The sequence below is a fragment of the Wolffia australiana genome, chromosome 4, assembly GCF_029677425.1.
Source record: "Wolffia australiana isolate 7733 chromosome 4, ASM2967742v1".
In the NCBI taxonomy this organism is placed as follows: domain Eukaryota; kingdom Viridiplantae; phylum Streptophyta; class Magnoliopsida; order Alismatales; family Araceae; genus Wolffia; species Wolffia australiana.
Window position 1 is genome coordinate 15699670 of NC_135838.1, and position 9939 is coordinate 15709608.

Genomic DNA, 9939 nt, shown 5'->3' on the forward strand with positions numbered 1-9939 from the left:
TGTTTGACCTCTCCTTCATTCCCATTTCGACTCTCCTACCCGGGAATGTCTATCTCGCACGCCTCCAACCTCCTTCCGATACGAATCTTGATCAAGGTTTGTATCAGGTAACCACCAAAGTTACGTGAGAAGAGAGCGAAAACTCTCATCTTACAGACTGAGCATAAAGTCATTTACCAGTGTGTGTCTAAATGTTTTGCTGTTTTACTAGGAGGTCTGTTGCTGGGCTTATACTTGTTTTCAGCGGCCCACACTAGATGGCTTGTATACTTCTAGAAGTGAGAAATACAACCCTTCAACAATTACGAAAAAGGACATGAATCATGGAAATAAATAAGTCATTTACTTGAATCTTCTTCCTTGACTTCCACCTGTCATGCTGTGTCTAGAGTTATCATTTTAGCCGCTTGAATCTCGTGAGCTACTGTAAAAGAAACCAGAGAAGGAAGGTCGGTGTGACACCTATAAAAAATTATTCTTTTACAACGAGATTGCTGACTACATATAAATATCAAATAGGATACCTATTTTTATAAACCAATACACAAGAAAATTAAAATGCACGTCCTTCCTAAGCCAGTTGCACTCTCGCGAATGGAATATACAATCCATGGTGTGGGCGTCTTCCAAGCGGCTCTCTCTGCGTCTGTACGGTGTCTAATTTTTTCAGGTACTGCAGTTTTATATGTATATGCTTTTATTTACTCATATATCCGCTGGCACATTAAATAAAGTTCATGATTGGTAGATATGTCAAATAGCCAGCCGTACGATGATATTAATTTATTGGCGAAAAAGAGAAATAGCCAATTAGATGTAGACTTAAATTTAGGGATAACATTGAAAGATGCATACAATAGAATCGATGATGTGAAGAGAACTAAAAAAATAAAATTACAAAGAAAAAATTTCAGGAAGTTATTGTTGAAGCCTTAAACAAGGGCCGATAAGAATGTAGAACTAAGACCGTGAAGTAAAAATAATGCCGAATTAAAAATAAGGATTAGAAGTGGCAGGATCGGAAAAAGAAGGAATGAGGAAAACTGAGAAAGGAAACAGAATTGTACAGATGAAACCAGAAAACAAGAACCCTGAAACAAAATTGAAATCCATAAATTAGGAATTAATAAATGAGGATCAGGAAAATAAAGAAAGATTGAAAATAAAGATAAAATGAATCATTTACTTAAGGAATAAAATAGGAGCCAAGAAGGAAAAACAGAAGAGCGAATTGAAAGAGGAGAGGAAAGATTGAGGAACTGGTAAAAATAGCACTAGAAATCTCCAAATGAATGAATTCATTGTCATCGGGGATACCTGAGTCCTACTCTACACACTTGCTAAGTTGTGCGACGAATCAAAGAATGTAAACTAGTGACAAAAATAAACAAGGGAAAATAATTATCCAGCGAGAAAAGAAGAGAGCTGGACCAAGATAGAAAGCAGTGATCCACAGCGAAGAGGAGACAGCGAGACAGAGAAAAAATAGCGAGACTGAGAGAGAAGAGGATGGAGCGGGAGATAGGAGGGGCCAAAGAGAGAGTGTGAAAGAAAGATTGAGGCAACAAGGAGGGCAGGATAAGCGAAACAGAGAAAAGGAGAGAGAGAGAGAGAGAGAGAGAGAGAGGGGGGGGGAACGTAACAGAGATCAAGGAAGCCGAGCAGACAGCGAGATTCAGCGAGGAAGAGAGGAAGACAGTGCGCGAGAAAGATACTAACGTCAGCATCGTTGCTGCTGCCGCTGCCGATTACCACCGCCGTGTGGACTTCACACTGTGGAGCAAGAAAGAATGAGAGAGGGTAAGGAGCTTAACACTCCCTAGTTATACTTATAATGGGGGCTTAACTGTGGTTCAAAAATAGCCTTTCTAAAATTGCTGTCAACCCCTGGTTAACCCGTGGTCAAGAATTTTTATTTTCGTACGTGCAACGGTACAAGAGGAGTTCTCAGTTTTAAATGACGACGGTGAAAAACAATAACCTGACAGCGCGGCGAAGGAGAAAAAAAGATGAGCCAGAGAGAGAGAGAGATCGAGAGGATTCACTTGCATTTTGTTTACCTGTAGTGCTTTAGTGCTTCAGATTTCCATTCAGGGCCAAACTATCTAAGGAAACGGGTTTATCAAGCAGAATATTCAGAACGAGTTATCGGGGGGACGGGAGTTAACAGATCCAGCGGGAAGGCCATACGGCGAAGAAGCGATGGCTGACATTATATGAGAAATTCGATAAACGGTTATCCGCTCCAATACGGGTATCCTCACAGAAGCAGCCAAGTGTAAACTAAACAGTTTTGGTGTTCTTCAAAGAATTTACTTGTGAGAAGAAATTTATTATTACAGGCAAGCATGTTTTTGACGCGCCATGGCATCGAGGAATCAAGCCATGGGCTGGAAGTATATGACCTCTCGACCATTGTTGGGCGCATTTTCGAGGACAAACGTCTCGTACTTTGAAGCCCTGATCCGTGGCCCTAAACAGGAGACCACGATCTTATAATAAGTGCCGCTGGCGTATGCCCTAATAATACCCACAAGCTCGAGGTGGCCATCTGTCTGCTTGTTATGCCATCCGATTGCAAATTTGGCGAGGTCCACGGCGTGTTGATATTCTTCTGGCTTTTTTATTCTAGTCCATACCGCGGTTGGATAACCTGCGGAAGAATAAGCCTGAAATGTTACCGCGGAAAGAACGACAAGGAGCAGAAGCATGGAGGGAAGGTGGGGCCTCATCGCGTTTTCTTATATCGCTGGCTGTGTTTGCTTGTGTTTTTTCGTGAGTTGTGTATCGAAGATCATTTCGCGTATGATATATAGAGAGGACATAGGAGCCTCTCGAGGAAGGTCACCCATTCAAGCATGATACTCAATCCACCGTCTAGTTCTCTCCGTCCGCGGTAAGGTGCTTCAAAGTTGGGAAAACGAGTCGTAAATTTTATTATAGAAGAACGGTCAAATAGGTCCAATGCCGCGACTCTGTGTCAAGTAAATGATCAAAAGCGGCTGCTCGTTGAAATGCTTCCAGTAACGTTACGTAAACTGCCGAACAGAAAACCAGTCAACGTAAACGGACGGGTCCCAATTATTATTTGAAATCTGGATTCAATTCCAACGAGCAGTCTCCGCGTTCATGTTTCTCTATCCAACGTATAAGGTTGTTACACGTGCATCCGCTAGGGTTTCAGTTTTTAATACACGCGTCAGATAAACGTTGGATTGAATACGAGTCTGGCATTATTTTGAACGATCAGTCAATTTTGCTATAGTCCGTAAACAAGTGGCGTCCAAGAAATTGTCTATGGATCCGTCAAGTTCAGGAAAACAGACGCGTAACTTAAGATAAATGAACCAAACTGCTCCCACTCTCTCGTGATATAAAACTGTGTTCGGCCCACTCACTCAGGCAGCCCCGCATGACCAAACCGGAGATGTTATGTTCAAATAATGGAAACATATGGAACATCAAGGGACCAACAAATAACCGGAACCTACAATATTCAGGATGAGGAAATTATAATTATGTATTCGTCCAATTCCCGCACTAAGGCGACGTTAAATCCATGTATATACGACACTGGTAAACATGATTTAGCATCTAATACAAATCCATTTTTCCTGATTCTCGACCCCGCTTCTTTATTACTTGTCTTATCTTACGGGCTCTTCTTTCTTCTCTCTCTCTCAATTTCATTTTACTCCCTGCCAACCAGAAGATCGTCTCTTTACTCGTTCCCTTCCATTGCCCTAACCTTGCGCTAAATGTGAAAAATAATCTCCGACAGCAGAGAAGTGGACGACGCTGTGAACAACCCTCCTCGTCATGGGCGCCATGGGGCCGCCTCCTTGGCTTTGCAAAACAGCCGCATGTTCAGATAATTGCCGCAGAGGGAGAATAAAAAGCAGAAATAGTAGCGGAAAAAGTTATTACAGAAATTCGATCAACAGAGAAGAGGATCGTTAGCTATGCAAGCAGCATCGAAGGAGATGTATAAATTGAGATTGCGAGATATATAGAAAGGGAGAGCTAGAGTTTTCATGACGCTCCTTTCTATTGGGCCTCATTCATGAAACAACTTGGGAAGAATTCAAGAAGAAAGAAATAGAGAGAAGAGAGAGAAACAAGAGAGAATCCAGTCAGAGAGGGAGTCAGAGAGAGAAACAACAGAGAAGCCAGTCAGAGAGGGAGTCAGAGAGAGAAACAAGAGAGAAGACAATCAGTGGGGGAGTCAGAGAGAGAAACAAGAGACAAGACAGTCAGAGAGAAGAGAGACAGTCAGAGAGAGAAAGACGCATAGACAAGGTAGTCCAGTGTTGCGAGTAAGTTGATAGGAGAAAAAAAAGAAAGCGCGTCCGTTTTCTCTCTTTCTTTCTTTTAAAACCATATTTCTGTTGAAGACGGAGGAAGCTCGCCATCAGCATAATAGGAAACTTAATGAAGGTTTGATAGTAATGATGCACGCTTTCTATACTTGTTAGAGATTCTATACCTGTTAGAGATTAGACAAAATAGGAAGCATATAAGTTTAAAAAAAGATTAGGATTAAAGATAGATAGGATCAAAGATAGATAGGATTAAAGATAGATGGGAAGAAATTATAGAACGATTATTCGACGGCTAATATTATATCAGACATAGCCGTGATATCAATTATAAGCGCTATGATTTAAAACAGATCGAACGGTCTAAACCGTTCGATCCACAGTCGTTATGACGGCTATGATTTAAACTGAGCGAAGGGTCTAGATCGTTCGCTCCATAGCCGTTGTACTAGTTATAACGGCTATGATTAAAACAGATCAAACGGTCTAGACCGTTCGATCCTCAAACCGTAATACTATAATGACTTTCTATCTTTTAGTACAATACATCTATATAAATATGAACCAAATGTTAAGATAAAGATCGTGGGAATAAGAAGAGATCCTCATCCTATTGTCCCGTGTTTCTCTTCTCTCCCTCTCTTCTCTTGTCCCTCTTCTTTCTGTCTTCTCAATCTCTTCATCTCAACGCCAGGGTCGACCTTTACACCTGTTTCTGCTATTTATCGGAATGGTCAAGACCAAGCCAGCCTATTTCCTCAATAAAAGACCAACCTCCTGGAAAATTTTGACAAGGGAAGAGCACGAGAGTTTCTTGGTGCTTTTGATCTCTCCATTCTTTCTTCTTTTTTTCTTCTTCCTTGCTGTGAGAGGGTGTGACGTCCTAATCAAAATTCTTTACATCCCGTAAGAGAAAACGTTACTACTGGTTGTTATTGACAAATAAGATATTTACTAATTTATAACGGACTATTGGCATGTTTAACCCTGGCTTCTCTTAAGTCCCTACATATATTAATTCTTGCCCGTTCTCCTACCTATCTTTAGGTGTAGTCGTATATATTTGAACTTATATAAAATCCTATCTGCTAATCTCGTACAGAATATATGAGCACGTATTCAATAACTACCCCAGTAAACTAATGTTATATCCAATCGATCGGCGTAACAACTGACGTGGCCGAAATATGGAGTAAACGTCATTTACAATTCGCCAAGATAGGTGTGTTCAATGTTCGGGAACGAAAGCCCTTTCATCAGAGAAAGACCGGCCCACAGGAAGAAACACGCTGGAACAAAGAGAGGCTACATAAGGAGACTCTCTTGTTCCACGCAGAGTAGACGCCGATGAACCAATCAATCTCCAGGTTAAGAACCAAAATAGAACCCACGATATCAGGACTCTGCTTGTCGAGCTATAAACAGATCTGTAGCGAACAAGCAAAGGGAAAAGCTTCAAGGGGAGAGAGGATCGCCAAAACGGGGATGATGGCGTGATATTCCAGAACCAGGCCATAGCTAAATGCCATAACCTCCGCAGAAGCAGTCATCCGGACGTACCCCCTCTTCCATGTTGCTTTGTATTGACATCGATGTTATCGGAATTTGAGGTCCCGGAGGAAACTCCCTCACATGAATAAATATCTACAGCTTATTTCCAAATACATAATGGTAAATCAATCGATCTTTCGAGTAACGAGTTGATGAAAACAGGCCAATGTAGTAACTACGAGAAGATTTGATTCAGAGTTAAGTCCATCTCCCAGTAATGAGTTCGTGTGTTCAACTTTTCACATACTTGAAGAAAGATTATGTTCCATGAATATGTGATCCAACTTTGTGAATTATGATGAGATCATCTAATTTTTCCTATTGAAAAGGTACTCAAGAAGGACATCAAAATATCAAAATAGAATAGCACTATTCAGTGTCAATAATATGATGAGTATGGCCAATAATATAGTCATTAGTGTGGAAACACGAAGGTTACATACCAGAATATCAATCAGGTTGGTTCGCATCATAGTTGGGTAAGTGGTCCTCAAAACTGACACTAGGGTTTGCCCAACCGATATCCGTCCGTCATCCGATATCGGATATTGGACGATATCTGTATCTGAGGGGTAGGCGGATATCAGAACTGCATACCGGAGGTAGAGGGATGCGACGGATACCGGATGCCGGATATCAGTTTTTGATATCCAGATATCGGAACCAGTATCCGGATATCGGAACTGGTATCCGGATATCGGAAACGGTATCGACAGTAAAAAATACAATTTACATATCACTCTATGACTTACGTACATTGGCATCGGATGATTTTATTCTATTTTCAACCTCAGTTAATATATAGAGTGCAAAACTTTTATTTTCTTCCATATGGGATCGTAGGATTCGAAGTTGAATGAAAACTCAGAATCCGTTATCCCACATGGAAGAAATTAGTAATCTTTCTCTGTATATATTAAATGAATCCGACAATACATTAAATGGTAAAATTATATTTAACATATTATCACAGCGCCCAATAAATAGAAGTGAAAAGTTCTATTTTCTTCCATATGGGATAAAGGATTCAGAGTTTAACACCAAACCCGAATCCTGTTATCCCATATGGAAAAAATTGATAATATTTGGCTGTATATATTAAACAAGATGTATAATCAATCAGAAAGCTCTCCTGTTACTCGCATCTAATGCGTTAAACCATTCTAATCGATGACTATTTATCAGTTAAAATTATTTTTAAGTATCCTTCGATGTGGATATCCAAAACTGATATCCACACCCGATATCCAATGTCATCATCCTTCCCGCTTAGACAGAGACGGATGCCGACAGCGAGACGTGTATCGGTAGCAGATATCGGCACGATAGCAACCGATATCCGATACCAAATCTGATATCTGGATATCGAAAGAACAGATACCGAAATTGCCTTTTCGTATCCGATACAGCATTCGTCCCAATACTGGCATCCGTACCAGTATCGGGATGGGCGAACACTACCTGAGATACCAAACATGTCTTACGGATGGGCAGTTGGTCTTTTCCTATGACCCATGAGTTCCTATTCATGGTATTCCACATAGTCTAAGCTCAGGTGCCGCAGTAAGAACAGAGATCATTGAGAATAAAGAGGAGAATTTAAGTGTTGAACATAATATTGATGCTAGAGTGTGGAATGACATATGGACACATAACCAGCTCAACACCTCTCCTGATAAATAAATTAAGTATCTGAATTACACACAGGTAATTCGAAGCGTATTTTTAAAGAAATGTTAAAATTCCATTATATGTTTTCCGCTGTAAAAATTTTGTTCGTTTAATGCTAGCCACTCCACTAGAGCCCAAACAAATTTATTTTTTATTAAATGATAATCAGTCTAAGACACTTAATGAGGATAATATATTATTCTTCATGTATTTTATGATTAAATTTTTCCAACATTTAATTTTAAAATTATGAAAAATGTTAAATCCAATAATTTATAATAATAATATTAAAACCCTTCATTGGTAAGTTTAATAGCTAAATTAAATATTTTCCATAATATATTTCACGAATAATTATTAGGATATTTGACATAAACATTTTTCTTTAAACTAACTATAAACTCCATCATAACTCAAGCTCATATATTATAATAAAAATAAACATCACACTCTGAAATCACAGAATAATTATGTGTACCTCATTTATCATGTATATTGAAGTCTTCACTTTGATGGTATGTACCTATCTCATAATATTTTTATTTTATATCTGTAGATTTAACAGGTCTCAAAGTGTTTGCCTTCAACTTCTTTTCAACAAGAAAAATTTTATGTAATAACAAGAAGATTCTTTTAACAGTAAGTATACTCATTTTTCATTTTCAAAATTTTCATAACACTACCTCTTTTCTTCCTTATGTTTACTTTTCTGATCTCATTTAATATCTTCTCACTGTATTATATGTTCTGGCAATCCTTTATACTGATATCATATGTACAACACCAAATTCAATTAATATAGAATTTTCACTATTTACAAAGCCTCGTAATCTATTTCTTATTTTCATTCAAATTATCTTAATTGCATGTCATTAAAATGATTTATTTCACTTTCATAAGGGGTTTCAAATATTTTTTTAAACATATTTTCATATAACTTTATGAATTAATTTTAATAAATAAGATATCAGGTTGAAACTCCCAGGAAAGCACTTCGAATTGGGAGGGCGTCCTCCGGTGAACTCGCCCTAGAGTCGCGCCTTCGAACCTTCATGCAATTAACATCTCCCTAGCCTGGTTTCTCGTGACCCCGATTAAACCATTAAATTACGGACCAAACCATATTTTCATATAACTTTCTGAATTAATTTTAATAAATAAGATATCAGGTTGAAACTTTCCAGGAAAAAACTTCGAATTGGGAGGGCGATCCTCTTGGTGAACTCACTCCTAGAGTCGCACTTTCAAAACCTTCATTGAATGAATATCTCCTTCTGCCTGGTTAATCGAGTCCCAGACTAAACCATTTAGATTTTTGAAATATTTATGCAATTTTTTATTTTGAAAATTATATATCAATTTTTATGGATTTTATACTATTTTTTTAGAATTTTCTGAAGATAAGATCATAAAGAAAATAATTTTAGACGTAATAAAATATAAATTTGAATTTATTTAAATATTTTTAATGAATGAATTGATTTTTTCTGCTAGAAATATTTGCCACGCTAGCAATCTGCCACTGGTAAAATCAAATTTGATCAATAAAATTATGCTTTTGTAAGTCTTTTTTACCTTATATTTTATAGATTTTCAATAGCATTATTCCCCATTAAAGAAAAAAATATAAATTTATGCTTTATTTTTCCCATCTCTTTGTGGATATAGTTTATTTATTTTTTAGACTAACCCCACTTGACTCCTTAGAATCAAGTGGATTTCTTACATCTACTTGGACTTAGGTAAATACGATGGTGAATTTGAGATACAAAAAGGAGGAAACTAGAAACCTAAGCTGTATCATTGATACTAAGAAGACACCTAATACACAAGAAGCCCATTCTAGAACCCTGTTCAAACCTACTAAAGGACCAGGTCAACAAAAAGAAAGAATTGTGGAACTAACCCACAATTTAAAATTGGAAAGCCTGTTTTCAAATCTCGTAAGGACGGAATGTGGATCCAAGCTAGAAATCAAGAAATCTAGCCCTCCAATCCCTTGAAATTAAATCCAATGGCTGGGAGAGTCAGGGCACTTCTATTTATTCCCTTCTCCTCTTTTTGTATCTCATCTTAGATTTCTGCTCCCAACTTGTTGTTGGAGGCCTAGTGCATCAGATTTATTTGGTGCGCTCTTGTTCTACAATAGTGTTGGAGAGAGAGCTAAAGGGTGACCAATATTCTTGGAGAAAAACATCAGCCAGCCCTTGGGGAAGTGACATCAAGGTTCGTGGTGGTCTCCAGAATGTTTGATTTGAATTTTCTCACCTTCTTCTATTTTTATATTCTAATGGATAGTCTAGACTTCAACCTTTTGATGCTTCAAACAACACTGAAAATGCATCTTGTAGCAAAAGTTACATCATTTTCAGTCTACTACCCGCATGGAGTGTCACCA

The 9939-nt window shown here is 38.2% G+C and overlaps 1 long non-coding RNA gene across 1 annotated transcript; it reads right to left on the reverse strand.

Moving 5' to 3' along the window:
- Positions 1-217: 217 nt before the first annotated feature.
- On the reverse strand, positions 218-1793 carry LOC144702646 (uncharacterized). Its single transcript, XR_013581308.1, has 3 exons — positions 1720-1793; positions 525-646; positions 218-424 (listed from the first exon to the last, which is right to left on the reverse strand). It is a non-coding gene; the product is annotated as an uncharacterized LOC144702646 (long non-coding RNA).
- Positions 1794-9939: the final 8146 nt, after the last annotated feature.